We start from the raw sequence: 16,647 nt of genomic DNA, 5'->3' as shown, positions 1-16,647 counted from the left end.
CTCTTCATGTTATCATGCCCCTGTGGGAGTGATAACATAATTTGCAGGAGTTTTTGTCATCGCCAGCTCCTGCACATCCCGCACACGCGCGCTGCACATTTCGGCAGCGTCACTGCACCTCTGCAGCTGGGTGTACGCTACCTGGCTTCAGACGTGCACTGCCCATGACCGGGAGCCACAGTTTGAACTGACGGCCATGCGCACTGCACCTTTGAAGCTGGAGAACTGTACACCCAGGTCATGGCCAGAAGCTCAGAAGATGGCTTCCGGTCATGCACCTCTGATGCCAGGAAGCATCTGTGGATCTCGATGCCATCATGGAGCGCAATGCACGGAGAGGCCGCGGGTCTCCTGACCCGATCATCACCATCACGCTGTCTGTGCATTGTAGTCCATGATCGGACCATGATCCACAGACGTCTGCAGGAGCTGTAAAGCCTCTCACCTGTTTGTATCTAGATCAGTATTTGCAAACCACAAGCAGGAGCGGCTCAAAATTAGGGAAAGTTACAAATCTTTCTATTATGGTATTTCTTTAGATGTCTAAGAAAACGTTCTTGAATAGTCACTGAATATCTTTCTGTGTTTTCACAGTATTTTCCAGTTTTTCTGTTGATGAATGGACTGCTGGGAGCAGCACAGGCAAGCTTTAGAATTACTGCCCCCTCAATCATTGCCGACCTGTATGTGGGAGACCGGCGCAGCCGCGCGCTTTACTGCTATTACGTGGCAGGATTTATTGGCAGGTGAGTGTGGACCTATTTATTGATTAGAGGAATTCCGACAAGGCGGACTTGTTGTGGACTTTCTCCGGCCGCCCAGATTGTGCTCTGCAGATGCATGCATGTACAAGACATATGGATGGCATCTTACAAAACCCCCCGCAAGTAATGAGGAATCATTAATCAGAAAAGAGGAGCCGGAGAAAGACACTCGCACATGTATATGTTTCTGTGTGTGCAGAAATGATGACAACTTTGTTTTTGTTTATTACAGTGGTCTTGGTTACATCATTGGCTCTGAAGTTACAAGGGCATTCTCTGGCGACTGGCGAATAGCCTTTCTGGTAAGTAATAGGTCTGAGGGATCTTGTGGACAAACTGTGAATCTTAATTATAACTCCTATATGGTTTTAAAGGGAATCTGCCAGTATATTTTTATCATTTAATCTGAGAGCAAGGCCTCTGTAGGGGCAGAGGACCTGATTCCTGCGATGTGTTACTTACTGCTCTTTACAGTTGTTTAGAAAAAAAATCACTGTTTTATCAGCAGGAAATTATGAGAAGGGGACTAGTTGTCTCATGCCACATAGTCCTCCTGCTCTGTGTAACCCCTTCCCCCACTGATTGGTAGCTTTCTGCCTATATACATTGTACACAGAAAAAGCTGGTGTAGGCGGGGTTATAAAGGGCTCAACATTCAGAGTTCTGCCAGATCTGCATCAGAAAAAAACAGAGATTTTATCAAAACTACACCAAGCAGAGCAACAAGTGACATATCGCTGGATTAGGGGTCTCTGTCCCGACATTATGTTGCTCACATATCTGCAGAAAACACCTGGTGATAGATTCCATTGAATTCCCTTTAGTCTTTTCTTCTGATGACACCTCTGTATTTGTAATATGTGATGTCTCCTTCTTCGTCTGCACAGATCTCCCCTGTTCTGGGTATGATAGGACTCCTGTTCATGGGTGTGATTGTAAAAGAGCCGACCAGAGGAGCTGCAGAGGGAAATAACAGCAAACCGCTGAGCTCCAGAGCATGGATTTCAGATGTAAAAAATCTCATTAAAAAGTAGGTATTTTCTGTGCACTGATTGTTGTCACTGATCTACCCCGTGACTTCTGTGTTATTTACATGTTTTTTTCCCCTTTTCACTTTCTGCAGCCCAAGCTTTATGTTTTGCACTCTTGGGATGCTGACTGTAAAGTTTGCTGCCGGTGCCATCAGCTCCTATGGTCTTATCTTCCTGCACCGTGCCCGGGGTATCATACAAGAGAGCGCACAAAATCAGACTGAAGTCGGCGGTTACTATGACAGGTACAAGTTTACCAAACTTTGATTTGACAATCACTGTTGGGAATTTAATGTTCCCTCTACCCCAGTTTTCCCCTTAAAAAAAAAATTATATTTCAAATGATTATTATATCAAATTATTTATATTTCATTAATTCGAGCTCCTTCACTAATCTCTTTACCACTTTTCTTTGCAGTCTGATCTTCGGGTTAAATTCATGCATCTCTGGCATCTTGGGAGTTGTAATAGGTGTGAAGATAGCAAAAATATATAGGAAGAACAACCCACGTGCCGACCCAATAGTTTGTGCATCCGGCCTGCTCGGCTGCATCGTTTTCTTGGCCTTCGCTCTATTTATGGGAAACATCAGTATCGTGGCCACATATGTAAGTACCTGATGTGTAGATTGCTTTATAACCTTACTGGGTCTCGGAAATAGGACAGATGTAATGAGCGGTAGAAATCATAGACTATGGCGGGGGCTGTCTAGGAATGTATGGAAACTGGGGGATGAATGGATTAAAGGGAACCTGTCACCTCGCTTTTCCGCTACAAGCTGCGGCCACTGCCTTTCGGGGCTTATCTACTACATTCTATAATGCGTATATGTATTGTTCCTTATCTCTGCAGGTGCTTATGTTCTTGGGAATCATGTGTCTGAATCTGAGCTGCTCCGTTTCGGCTGATATTCGCCTGGTGAGTGGAGAAAAGCGCTAAAGTTAGCAAAGCTAAAATTCTATTTATGTAGTCAGCCAGTATGTTCTGTTTCACCCATCAAGGCCCCTTAATCCTGGCTGTATCCAAGCATTTGTTGGATAATTCCCAACTAAACTCCAAAATAGACGGCCCAAGAAGATTAAAAACTTCTTTAATAAAATCTCAGCACATAACGGGCTTCTGGGCTTTTTTTTTCAATCCTGGCTGACTGTGCTCTTTACTTCTGTTTCACATATGTTCACTTTGCCAATGTTCTCTTAACTTGCTGCGTCCCGTGACTTACTTCTGCTCACTCAGAATATTCTCTTGTTTCAGTATGTAGTATCTCCTGCAAGAAGATCAACAGCACAAGCCATATTTATGATAGTGTCTGAGCTGGGGACTGTCGGAAGCTCCTATGTCATCAGGCTGGTAAGTAACTTTTACATATTTTCACATCACTTTAAAGTTACATTCATACATCTTTTTCCATTTGAACATCCTAGAAACATAGAATGTTAAAGTTGGCAGGGACCTCCAGGGTCATCGTGTCCAACCTCCTGCTCAATGCTGGATTCACTAAACCATCTCAGATAGATGTCTGTCAAGCCTCTGTTTGAAGACTTCCATTGAAGGAGAACTCGCCACCTCTCGTGGTAGCCTTTTTCACTCATTGGTTTCCCTCATTGTCAAAAACATTTTGCTATTATCTAATCTGTATCTTCTCCCTTTCAGTTTCATTCCATTGTTTCTCATGTTTCCATGTGCAAATGAGAATAAGGTGATCCCTCTACACTGTGACAGCCCTTCAGATATTTGTAGACAGCTATTAAGTCTCCTCTTAGCTTTTTTTGCAAGCTAAACATTCCCATATCCTTTAACTGTTCCTCGTAGAACATACTTTGCAGTCCGCTTACCATCCTGGTACCTCTTCTCTGAACTTGCTCCAGTTTTTCGATGTCTTTTGCAAAATGTGGTGCCCAGAACTAGACACAGTATTCCATATGATGTATGACCAAAGAGGAGTAGAGGGAGATAATTACTTCATGTGATCTAGACTCTTTTCTTCTTTTCTTAATACATCCTAGAACTGCATTTGCCTTTTTTTGCTGCTGCATCACACTGTTATCTCATGTGCAGTCTGTGATCTACTAGTATACTGTCTTTTTCAAACAAACTGTTGCTTAGTTCTATTCCTCCCATTCCGTAATTGGAATTTTAGTTTTTCTTGCCCACGTGTAGAATCTTGCATTTCTCCATGTTAAATATAATTCTATTAGTCACTGCCCTTTATTCAAGTTTATCTAGATCCTTCTGAGTCCTTTCTCTATCTTCTCTATTGTTAGCTCTTCATTCCTAGCTTTTCATTGTCTGCAAATTTGATCAGTTTACCTTCAGTTCCCTTATCTAGATCATTTATAAAAATGTTGCATAACACTGTGGCCAGGAAAGAGCCTTGTAGTACCCCACTTGAAGCACTCTTCCAATTGGATGTGCAACTATTTATTACCACTCTTTGAGTACGATCACTGAGCCATTTATGAATCCACCTAACCGTACCCTTGTCAATCCCATACTTGGTCATTTATTCAATAAGGATTGTATGAGATACTTTATCAAACGCTTTGTTGAAGTCAAAATATACAATATCTACCGCATTTCCCTGATCCAACCAGTCAGAGATTCCATCATAGAAGGAAATTAGATTAGTCTGGCATGACTTGTTTGCTACAAATCCAGGCTGGCTCTTGTTAATTGCTTGTAATCTTATCCAAGTACTTACATACATGCTGTTTAATAATTTGTTCAAAGATCTTTCCTGGTATAGAAGTAAGGCTCACTGGCCTGTAATTTCCTGGTTCTAACGTCTTTCCTTTTTTGCACATAGGGACATTTGCCCTTCTCTAATCTTACGGGACTATTCCTGTTCTTCCAGGTTTTTTCCTAGTGGCTCTGCAATTTCTTTTGCTACATCTTTTAGTATCATAGGATGTAATTCATCTGGACCAGGAAATTAAAATTAATATAAATTGTCTAAGTGTTCTCTCACGATATTTCTGTTTACGGATAATGTGAATCAATTTATTCCTTTGATAGCACACCAATGATCATTTGATGTTACATTTGCTCTTTTAGAGAACACAGGGGCAAAATATGAATTTAAAAGTTTGGCCTTCTCAACATCAATTTTGAACGCTTGACTGTTTTCATTTTGTAAAAATCCTGTAGCATCTTTGACTTTTCTTTTGCTTTTCACATATCCCCAAAATCCTTTGTTACTGCTTTTGTCCTCACCTTGCAAGCTTAATTTCATTACTGGCTTGAGCTCTTCTAACGCTTGCCCTGCATTCCCTGCAAACAACAATACATTATTCTTAAGATATGCCCCATCTTTCCATTTGATATGTATTTATTTTTTTCCCTTTTAGCAAGTGTTTAAGTTCTGTGTTCATCCATCTTGGTCTCTTTAAATACTTCCAATTCTTCCTTCTTTTCGGAATTTTTACAGATTGTGCAGTGAGAATTTCATTTAGCAAAATCTCCCATCCTTCTTGGACATTTCTGTCCTCTAGAACATCCAGCCATTGGACCTCTCCTACCCTATTTCTGTGTCTATTAATATCCGCCTTTCTGAAGTCCAAGATAAGATCTGTCGCAAAGTTGCTTATTTTCATGTGTATTATTGATCTTTTCTTTACATAACCACTTTAAGTAATTAGATAATTTATTAGGTGGTCACATTTAGCAAAATGAACAATCACTTTTAGGAACGTTGTGTCCTGCAAATGAATGTTCATGGCCTAATGATTATTTATTCTGCGAATTCTACCTCTGCAGACAGCAGACATTCAGAACATACAAGTAGTATCCATACACATACATTAACCAGCAGGACTATATATGGAAGCTATGCACCAGCAAACCATTCTTACCTTGTGTGCACGGCAGGAGAACTCCAAAGACAAGATGTCCTGGAGTTGTCATAGATCATCTGCTGAAGGAGGATGTCACATCAGTCCTGTCTCTAGACAATACAATGTTATATTCTTTAATAGCATAATAAATAAAAAAGACAATCAATGAATTAATAGTGTATATAAACAGAGCTATCCGAATATGGCCACATGTAAAACATGATGCTACAAACGAGACAAAATCTTGGGAAAAGGTAATACGTAATTATCAACAGTATCCCTAATCAGAATATCAGTTCAAAATAAAGTGCCAGTGCATATTCTCCAAAGATATAGGGATCCTCGGGGGGCCTTCCCAGCCTGCCGAGGAAGCCATTGCGAAATGCGCATCGGGGCACATGGCTACAGATGGACATCAATATGGGTAAGAACTATTTATAGTATTTATGGCCCCTTAGCTTACTAGGTGGTGAGTTCTATGTGATAGGTCACTGACCAGAGAACTAGGAGAAATCTCCATGCTACTGTAGTATTACTTACCTATATGCATTTATGATTTGGTCATCCCTATATCTTTGGAAAATATGCTCTGGCACTTTATTTTGAACTGATATTCTGATTGGGGATACTGTCAATAAATATGTATTACCTTTTCCCTTCATTTGGCTGATTTCACACTTGCGGTTTTTTGCGCTGTGCTTTTGCGCTTACATGCGCATGCATTTTTTCCCTACATTTAACATGGGTGCGCATTGTCATGCGTTTGTATGCATTTGTATGCACATGCGTTTTTTTGTAGTGTGCACCCAGGCACACAAAATGCAACCTGTTGCATTTTTGGTGCGTCCGACCTGTCTCAAAAAAACGCATGCGCGCGCAATGCGCACAGAATTCACCCAAAAACACATTAAAGTCTATGGGAGCGCTGACATGCGCATGGTCATGCACACGTCTGCTTTTAAAAACGCATGCGTTTTTTGTAAGAACCATGCGCAAAAAACAAAAAAACGCATTAAAAACGCATGATGTGTTTTTTATGCGCATTTGCACTGCGCATGCAGCGAAGCGCAAAAAACCGCAAGTGTGAAAGTTGCCTTTTGTCTTGTTTGTAGCATCATGTTTTACATTTTGGCATCTGTGGCCATATTCGGATAGCTCTGTTTATATACACTATTAATTCATTGATTGTCTTTTTTATTTATTATGCTATTAAAGAATATAACATTTTATTCTATTTAAAAAATTCCTTTGCCTTTTGGTGGTGTATTTGCACCATGTTTTGGTGTTTGAATGCTGTTTGAGAGCTCCACAGGGCTGATACCCATATTTATTCAGGTTGTTTAAATCCCGAATTCTGATTATGATATCTGTGTTTGAGATTGTGTTATTCTGTCTCTAGACAATGTGTAGTGCTGGGGCTGTGGAAACTGGAACCGGTGCTGTTCAGGGTTTGGAGGATGGAAGCTCCTCCACTATCTGCAGTGAGGCACCTTTTAGTTCTATGATCACCAGATTTCATTGTTATCCATTGACTGCTGTCAGTGTAAATGTGTCCAGTCAATTGTTTTTTTTACTTTCATTAACCATACATAACTGTTTATTTTGTCATATTTTCAGATATCCAACGCCATCAAAAGTCATAATCCAGACACGTCTTTATGGAGGTTCCACCGTTTACAGTACGCCCTCATGTTTTGTCTTGTTGTCGTGGCTGTAGGAAAAGGATTCTTCTTGGCATGTGCCCACTTTATTGAAAAAGATCGTAAGACGGCAGAGACAGAGTCTGAAGGTACGTGCAGAAATATGTTCATTATCCACTCATATCTCTTGCAGAATTCATTTGTATAAGCATTAGCTCCATAATCAGTAACTGTAATACCCAGCATCTGTATAATACCTCTATCTCCATAACAAAGCTCCATAACTAAATATGCATATATTTTAACCTGGTATAAATTCCGCTCTTTTTCTGGCGTTGTTTGTTCTCGCATCTCCCCATTCCTGATATATGTCTTCCTGTATATTTATCAAGCATTTCAGCCAACTAGGCATGATCATCAAGCTATTTCTCAAAAAGAGAAACATTTTAAAAGTCATGCCCACTTAAAAAAATAAAAACTAGATTTACATAAAGGGAGAATTGAGAACCCCAGGAATAAAGGACGAGCAATGATAGTTTCAGGAGAATGACGGCATTTAGAACAGGTGAAAAAAAATAGTTAAATGTCCGGTTATCTTGTTCAATTGTTTTTTTTAACATTTTCAAATTTTACAATAATGTTAACAAGGACTATAAACTGGGGAGGGATAAAAAGGGAAGAATGGGGTAACAACGCGAAGTTACAGGAAAGAAAGTAAAGTCAAGGCTGCTCATTATTACTAGGAATAAACCGACTATTATAATGTTGCATTTTGTACATAATATTTACAAACATTTAATTTAGTACATATCTGGTATATTTTGGTAATACACCTCCTTTAGTTTTTAAGTTGTGGATTTAGCATGTGTTAAAAAAACACATTTACATCATGACATTCATCCAACTCAATATGGGTTTAAAAATTTTTTTTTTTACCTAAGCACAAAGTTGAACTTCTAATATTGTGCGTTGATGCCCCTTCCATTACGTCTGATGTTGAGGGAGGAATTATTTGCTTCAATTTTGTTGTAATTAAATGTTTAATCACCAAAAAGATGTAACAAGAGATATGTTGAAATTCGGGTGGAATTTCTTCTACAACTTGCTATAATACTACTAGCTATGGAGTAATATTGGATTTAGAAATTCATAGGAGTAAGTTCAAAGTTTCTTTCCACAATTCCTTTAAAAATGAACAACTCCAAAATATGGGTAAAATTTACCCCATTTTCCCAAAGTCTCTCGAGCAGAGAGGAGATTGGGAAGGAAATACTCTGTGGAGTTGCACTGGAGTAAAGTACCACCGTAACACAATGTCATAGTGTGTCTCATGGAGAGAAGCGCATGTACTGGTAGAATACGTCAGGTTTAGTGCTCTACTGTATATATAGATAAGCCTTCTGTATTATATTTTATAAACTCATTTTTTAATCCTGTTTCTATTTTTCTTTATAGATTGTCTCCTGAAGGAGGTAACAGTTGCATCTCCATAAATTGGAATTTTTTATGGCTGGACCTGAGGAAAACTTAAAGGTACGATAAGATGGGAATGGTCAGATTGTGTCTTTTGACCAGTAGCCATTTTTTACATTTTTGATAAAGAGAATATATTTGTGAGAATCAAATTTTATTCTAGTAATGATTCGGAGTAGTGTGTGATCTGCCTTGAAGAGATGTTTAGACACCGACATACATCATGTAGTTCTTTATTTAGCCATTAGTCTAATATTTGGGATAGTTATCTTGTCTGAGCAGTCGAGTCTAAGTAACCATTTGAATCAATGTTAAAATCACCAAAAAGTAATTACTCTCCCTTCTGAAGTTTGTTGACAGCCATCTCCATATGAATAGAGGGTATAGTCCTAACCCAAGAATGAGCAAATATCAATTATGTTAAATCTTTTCTTACAAGGCAATATTTCAGTAACCAGGAGTACATTGCATGCCACTTATATATGATATCCAGTTGATTCATCTTCAGTCATAATCAGTCATATTTATTATTTCTGCAGATCACTATTCCAGAGAGAGGCCTGAGTGTGATCCATCAATAAATAAAGAATCCAGCCAGATGTGATGACTCTTCTACAAGACGAAAACATGTCAGAAAAAAAAGAGACAGATTCCGGGCTCGGTTTCTGTACTCACTTATGGACATATAACTTATAGGACTTTCCGCAGTCAGACGTACTCACGGAATAATGTGAGTTTCCTGCTGCATAAAGAGGCAGATTCCGGGCTCGGTCTCTGTACTCACTTATGGACATATCACTTATAGGACTTTCCGCAGTCAGACGTACTCACGGAATAATGTGAGTTTCCTGCTGCATAAAGAGGCAGATTCCGGGCTCGGTCTCTGTACTCACTTATGGACATATCACTTATAGGACTTTCCGCAGTCAGATGTACTCACGGAATAATGTGAGATTCCTGCTGCATAAAGAGGCAGATTCCGGGCTCGGTCTCTGTACTCACTTATGGACATATCACTTATAGGACTTTTTGCAGTCACATGTACTCACGGAATAATGTGAGTTTCCTGCTGCATAAAGAGGCAGATTCCGGGCTCGGAATCTATTCTCGACATTTACCAGACTTTTCATGCTGAGAAGTGTTCACAGATGAAGTGACATCTATATTAATTTATGTCTTCGTCATGAGGCCTATCATAATTAGAGCCACATTGAAGACAATTGGGCAACACGGTGGCTCAGTGGTTAGCACTGTTGCTTTGCAGCGCTAGGGTTCAAACCCAACCAAAGAAAACTGCAAGGAGTTTGTGTGTTCTCCCCGTGTTTGCGTGGGTTTCCTCCGGGTTCTCCGGTTTCCTCCCACACTCCAAATACATACTGATAGGAAATTGAAAAATAAATAATTGAATATTATTCCAACTATTATTGAGTATTCTTATCTTTGACACCTTGAATGAAGTTAATAGTCAGTATGATGACACAGCTGAACCCACAGGCTGGAAGCTTGTGTGATGGCCGAGCTGCTACATTACGGAGTAGCTACTACTAGGACTTGTGAATCCACTGTTGGGAAGTGTATTAAATCTAGCTATAATGGAGCATTGCTGGGATTTGTGGTTCAATGCATGAGGAATTATAATAGGACAAGCCATGGAGGGACTTTTATTATATTCAGTGCACCAACTGTTTCTGCAAGTGTGCCAACATCTGTGGCAACTGGGCGCCAACATTAGAATGTGTTGTTTCCATTGCTGCAGTCATTTGTAGTTTAAGTGATGTTATTGTGCTGCTTGTGATTTAAAGGGGAAGCGCCATCCCTAACATTCAAGTTTACTGCCAACCCCATCTTGCGTCTGTATTTGTATATAGTGTAATACTATTTGTTTTGCTGTTACTTGCTGTTCCCCTTACAACATTAGCCATTTATCCCCCTCTATGAATAAATCTGTTAAGTGTTCCAACCTCATCTCCTATGAGTGTGTACGGAGCGTGGACAAGGGTTTCCCAAGTCAACCATTAACAGAAGACTCTCCTGCATCCCACTACAGCTCCCAGTCAGATTCGGTTGGAGGCTGTTTTCCTTATTGAGGTGAGAACTACGGGACACTCTTTCCATGGAGGCGGCTTAAAGGGGTGTTTCATAAACCAGGATGCACCCACAATGGGGGACATTGCTACATAATGGGGGAGGGATTGTAATGCATCTATCCTTATAGGACTTAGTGACCACAATTAGTGTGAAGTTAAGAAAGTGTTGGAGAGTGATTCAGGAGAAAGCAGAATAGGCCAGAGGGCCACACAGTACAGAAAGGCACAGAACGCTTAGGAAAGAAGAATGCTGTCGGCTGCCACTTGGTACAATGGTGTCCCATAGAGAATACGGGCCTATGGCTCGAATCAGGAAAGAGGAACCTTTTTCATCTCCCATCTCCCAGTGAAGGGGAGCCATAGTGGGAACCAGTACGGGAAAGTGGGTGCAGGAATATGGGGGTTGCAGAGCCAGAAAGAGCATCTCACAGGCTAGAGGAGCCAGCATTGAGAGGGAAAGCTCAGGCTGAAAACATGAACTTGTGCTGTACTGAAATTGCCATGGATTGTTTGTTATCACGTAAAGTTACACTGTTAAAGCAGAATACGGTGCCTGTTCCTGAGTGTGTGACATATTAGATAGAATAAAAGCCGGCAATTCAGCAGCCATGAAATGTAAAATCACAGCAGGAGCCGACATCGTAGAATAGATGGATTACATACAGTAAATACACATAGGATAGATGCACAGATGTATTAAAGGAGTCGGTGTCTTTCTTTCAATTAAAGGACTTTATGCTGGGTGTGTGTTTTCACACAATGGGGTTAGTAATAGGGGAGTCTTATTAACGCCTCTCCATTACTAACCTCGGGGTTTGGTGTCACCTGACAATACAAAGGTGACATCAACCCCCCAACTACCACCCCACTTGCCACCGCTGCAGGGCAATTGAGAAGAGCGAGGCTAAGTGCCAGAATTGGCGCATCTTATTTTTAATCGGATTTGCATTTGTTCGATTTCATCGCAAGTGGGAATGAGCCCTAATTCTGAGCTACTCCTACCCTTTCCACATGACACTGATTCACTTTCCTATTTGTGATGCTCTGTTTGTACATCTATCCAGTATTAGGCAGTTCGTTTTGTTCATTTTGCAATGCCACCAGTTTTCACCAGATAAATCAAAACTCTATTAAAAGAAAGTTTCTCTTGTTTTGTTTCAATTATTATCCAAGCACTTAATAAATAAATGCTGAGCTTATAGAGACGACTCATTGCCGACAATTGTCCCGGGGATGATCAATGCTTTCATTGGTTGCCAAAATGTGGTGGGAAGAGACGTGAATGAACAGGCCCATCTGTTATCTCAGCAATGAGCAAGAGCACAACCTGCGCCCAGTATTATTAACGATAGAAATAGTCATTGTCTGTGTAATGGTCAACGTGTGACTGGACACAGCGCCTCCAGCAGGGCGAATTTATGACACACGTGACCCTGGATACAGCGCCTCCAGCGGGGCGAATTTAAATAATACCTGGACGTGCAGCCGGACACACCGCCTCCAGCTGGCGAATTTAAATAATAAGGGGAAACACAGGAACAATTACAGTGGTGGGCCCTGTAATAGGAAATAGGGATGTGGAGACCTCCTGAGCTCCCCTGAGGCAGCGTCCCTGCACTCCTTACGTTCCCTATACAGGCTCCTCACCTGTCGCCGCACGCGAACCTTATGCCCTGACTCGCCCTGAACCTAGTCCCTCGCTAGGGCATTGGCCGGTGCGGAAACTAATCCCACCACTACACTAGATCACACATAAGGAAAGTCACAAACAGGGGAAATAGAAAACTTAGCTCTCTCTGTGCAAATGCTCCAGCACAGAGTCCAGCAACCGACTGCAGCCTTCCTCCTGAATAGCTGCCACCAAGTTCAGTCAGCGCTGCAAAGAACTCCCTTCTGTGACTCCTTCCACACCAGGACTCAGACTGAGCTGAGCAATCTCTCCAGCTCCTTCCACCACCAAGGTTGGTTGCAAATTAACAACTATCACCAACAGTGATTGCACCCCCCTAGCACACCTTTATAGGGTGTCACACCAGATACATGATTAAGTGCACAAAAACCTAAAGTGCAATATCAAAACCACCACCGGGGACAGTCAAGACACCTTGGAACTTTCCAAAGTAAAAAAAGTTCACCCAGTGATTTTAATACCGCCAGATCCAACACTGGATCATGACAGTCTGCATTCATAATAAAGTCTTGTAAAGTGGCTTTATCTGGTCAGACACTATATCACAGACCCATCATCACCGCCTTCTTCATCAACTTAAGCAGCACAAGGTTCTGTGTGTCCAAATAAAAGGGTGTTCTCTTTTCTAGTACATAAGCTACAGTTATAGCAGAGGTGAATTCATTCATTTAAAGGGGTTGTCTGGGACTTTAACATTGACTTATCCTTAGGATCAGGGCTGTGGAGTCGGTAAGCCAAACCTGTGACTCCGACTCCGACTCCTCAATTTCCCTTACACCGACTCCGACTCCAACTCCGACTCCGACTCCACGACTCCGACTCCCACACATATTGCTTATATTTAAGTGAAAAATGTATTGTAGTACAATGTGAACCTCAGACATTTAATCATTTTTATGATCCAATAATCAAGATATTTAGATAGAACAGAATATATATTGGTGTACTACCCGGTTTTCATTCTTTTTGGTACAGATACGATATGGATAGACAGATATGGATAAATGGATAGATAGAGCAGATTTCTAATCTGCTTTTGCTATTGAAAACATTATCTATGAGCTCAAAAACCTTTCAGGTGATGCAGTTTTTTAAAAAGATGATCAGCTTTTGCAGCTGAAAAACGTATCCTCAAAAAACACAGGAAAAACGCTGCGTGTGAATGTAGCCTTAGATCAGGAATAGAACAGCCATTTATAGGACATTTCATAACTTTCCCAAACTCCTATGAAAAAATATTCAGCACATCCTGCATTGAATTACTGTACCCAATTTATTATATATTTTAGGAGTCGGAGTCGGTCCATTTTATACCGACTCCAACTCCGACTCCGACTCCACCAAAATGAGCACCGACTCCGACTCCACGACTCCGACTCCACAGCCCTGCTTAGGATAGGTCATCAATGTCTGATCGATGGGGGTGCGACACTCGGCACCCCTGTGGATCAGTTGCTCCCGGTGTCAGCCCAGTTGCGGAGCTGCACAGCACAGCGCAGTTGATTGCAGAGTGGCCAAGTCCGGGTACTGCACATCAGTTCCCTATTCAAATCAAGAGGGTGGATGTGCAGTATCCGTCCGCGGCCACTATTCTGTAGACGTTGCTGTGCTGCTCAGTATCTGAGCAGTTGCAGGCCAATACCTGGAAAAGCTGATCAACGGGGTGCCAGGTGTCGCACCCAAATGGGTCATACATTTATGTCCTATCCTAGAAATTGGCCAACAATGTTTAAATCCCAAACAACCACTTTAATAGGAAACGCTTTCTTTAGAGGAGTTTTTCTTTTCCTTAGGGTTCATTCATATGTCCATTTTATTTTCACGTACAGGAAAAATGGACTGAGTTTCATCAGTCTTTATAACAGCTTCTCAGATCAGTTCATGCAAATGGATGGCATCCAGATGCTAAAAAAAAAATCTCTAAAAAAAGATGCTTTAGGAAAAAAACAGCATTTTTGGAAGCGCCTTCCTCTTCAAAAAATTCAATGGGTTAGCCTCCTGGAAAAGATGTTGTATGCACATAACCTAACTCAACACTGACCTTGAACTCCCATCTTCACTGAACAAAACAAATGTAGGAATTTTTGCAAATTTATGAAGAAAGAAAAACTGAAATCACATGGTCATAAGTATTCAGACCCATTGCTCAGACACTCATATTTAAGTCACATGCTGTCCATTTCTTTGTGATCCGCCTTCAGATGGTTCTACTCCTTCATTGGAGTCCAGCTGTGCTTAATTAAACTGAGAGGACTTGATTTGTAAAGACGCACACCTGTCTATATAAGACCTCACAGTGCATGTCAGACCAAATGAAAATCATGAGGTCAAAGGAACAAGCCAAGGAGCTCAGAGACAGAATTGTGGCAAGGCACAGATCTGGCCAAGGTTACAAAAGAATTTCTGCAGTACTCAAGGCTCCTAAGAGCACAGTGGCCTCCATAATCCTTAAATGGAAGAAGTTTGTGACCACCAGAAGTCTTCCTAGACCTGGCCGTCCAGCCAAACTGAGCAATTGTGGGAGAAGAGCCTTGGTGAGAGGGGTAAAGAACCCCAAGATCACTATGGCTGAGCTCCACAGATGCAGTAGGGAGATGGAAGAAAGTTCCACAGTCAACTATCACTGCAGCCCTTCACCAGTCGGGCAGGGGCGGACACAGACTGTAGTGGGCCCCTGTGCAAGAAATTTTTCTGGCCCCCCAGTGCCCTTCATAGGGAAACAAAGTTATGTAAACATATACATTGTAATATCTATTTAGAACGCAATGATCAAATCTAAATAGTAAAGTTGTTTAATTTTTTATTAAATATGCAACATGTAACATGTTAGGGTGCCTTCACATAGGCGAGTTTTTTGTATCCGATGAGATCAGGCGAAAACTGCATCCGACTTGATATGGTTTTTCTTTTTGCCCTTAAGGATGCTTTCACACTGGCGTTTTTCGACACTAGCAGCAGATCCGTCAGACTTCTGCACCTCTGCCGCCTAACGGGCGACTTGTGGCACCGATCCGGCAAGCTACATTCATTCTCTATGGGGCTTGCGGCGGGCCGCAGCAAGTGCAGTTGTGCTAGATCCGCGTTACATGGTGCCACTATAATAAACAACGGATATGCTGCGTTTTTTAGAGCGGGAAAATCTGCACCATGTCAATTTTTGTTGTGGATTTTCCCACCGTAAATGTACTGTATATCTAATATTGAGGCTATGCAGGGCTGGATATAATATCTATAGGGTGCTGCTGGGCTGTATTTATTATTTGCCAGTTGCAACCTCCAAATTATATATACAGGCCAGCACAGCCTCCAAATAACATATATAGCCCACCACAGCCTCCAGGCAATATATACAGCCCACCACAGCCTCCAGGTAATATATACAGCCCACCACAGCCTCCAGGTAATATATACTGCCCACCACAGCCTCCAGGTAATATATACAGCCCAGCACAGCCTCCAGGTAATACATACAGTCCACCACAGCCTCCAGGTGATATATACAGCCCACCACAGCCTCCAGTTAATATATACAGCCCACCACAGCCTTCAGGTAATATATACAGCCCAGCACAGCCTTCAGGTAATATATACAGCCCACCACAGCCTTCAAGTAATATATACAGCCCACCACAGCCTCCAGGTAATATATACAGCCCACCACAGCCTTCAGGTAATATATACAGCCCACCACAGCCTTCAAGTAATATATACAGCCCACCACAGCCTCCAGGTAATATATACAGCCCACCACAGCCTTCAGATAATATATACAGCCCACCACAGCCTCCAGTTAATATATACAACCCACCACAGCCTTCAGGTAATATATACAGCCCAGCACAGCCTCCAGTTAAAATATACAGCCCACCACAGCCTTCAGGTAATATATACAGCCCAGCACAGCCTCCAGTTAATATATATAGCCCACCACAGCCTTCAGGTAATATATACAGCCCAGCACAGCCTTCAGGTGATATATACAGCCCAGCACAGCCTTCAGGTAATATATACAGCCCACCACAGCCATCAGGTAAAATATACAGCACACCACAGCCTCCAGGTAATATATACAGCCCACCACAGCATCCAGGTAATAGATACAGCCCAGCACAGCCTCCAGCTAATATAT

At 41.5% G+C, this 16,647-nt stretch overlaps 2 long non-coding RNA genes across 2 annotated transcripts; both read left to right on the top strand.

Annotated features, from left to right (window-relative positions):
• The first annotated feature begins 606 nt into the window (after positions 1 to 606).
• On the top strand, positions 607 to 1,759 carry LOC141058172 (uncharacterized). Its single transcript, XR_012222111.1, has 3 exons — positions 607 to 746; positions 997 to 1,066; positions 1,652 to 1,759. It is a non-coding gene; the product is annotated as an uncharacterized lncRNA (long non-coding RNA).
• Positions 1,760 to 7,285: 5,526 nt separating this feature from the next.
• LOC141058171 (uncharacterized) lies at positions 7,286 to 9,830 on the top strand. Its single transcript, XR_012222110.1, has 3 exons — positions 7,286 to 7,417; positions 8,724 to 8,801; positions 9,281 to 9,830. It is a non-coding gene; the product is annotated as an uncharacterized lncRNA (long non-coding RNA).
• Positions 9,831 to 16,647: the final 6,817 nt, after the last annotated feature.

Source organism: Dendrobates tinctorius, unplaced genomic scaffold (assembly GCF_039654945.1).
Source record: "Dendrobates tinctorius isolate UK_male_01 unplaced genomic scaffold, ASM3965494v1 ptg000211l, whole genome shotgun sequence".
Lineage (NCBI taxonomy): Eukaryota > Metazoa > Chordata > Amphibia > Anura > Dendrobatidae > Dendrobates > Dendrobates tinctorius.
Note: the sequence above shows the minus strand (reverse complement) of the source record. Positions and strands in the feature narration are given on the sequence as shown.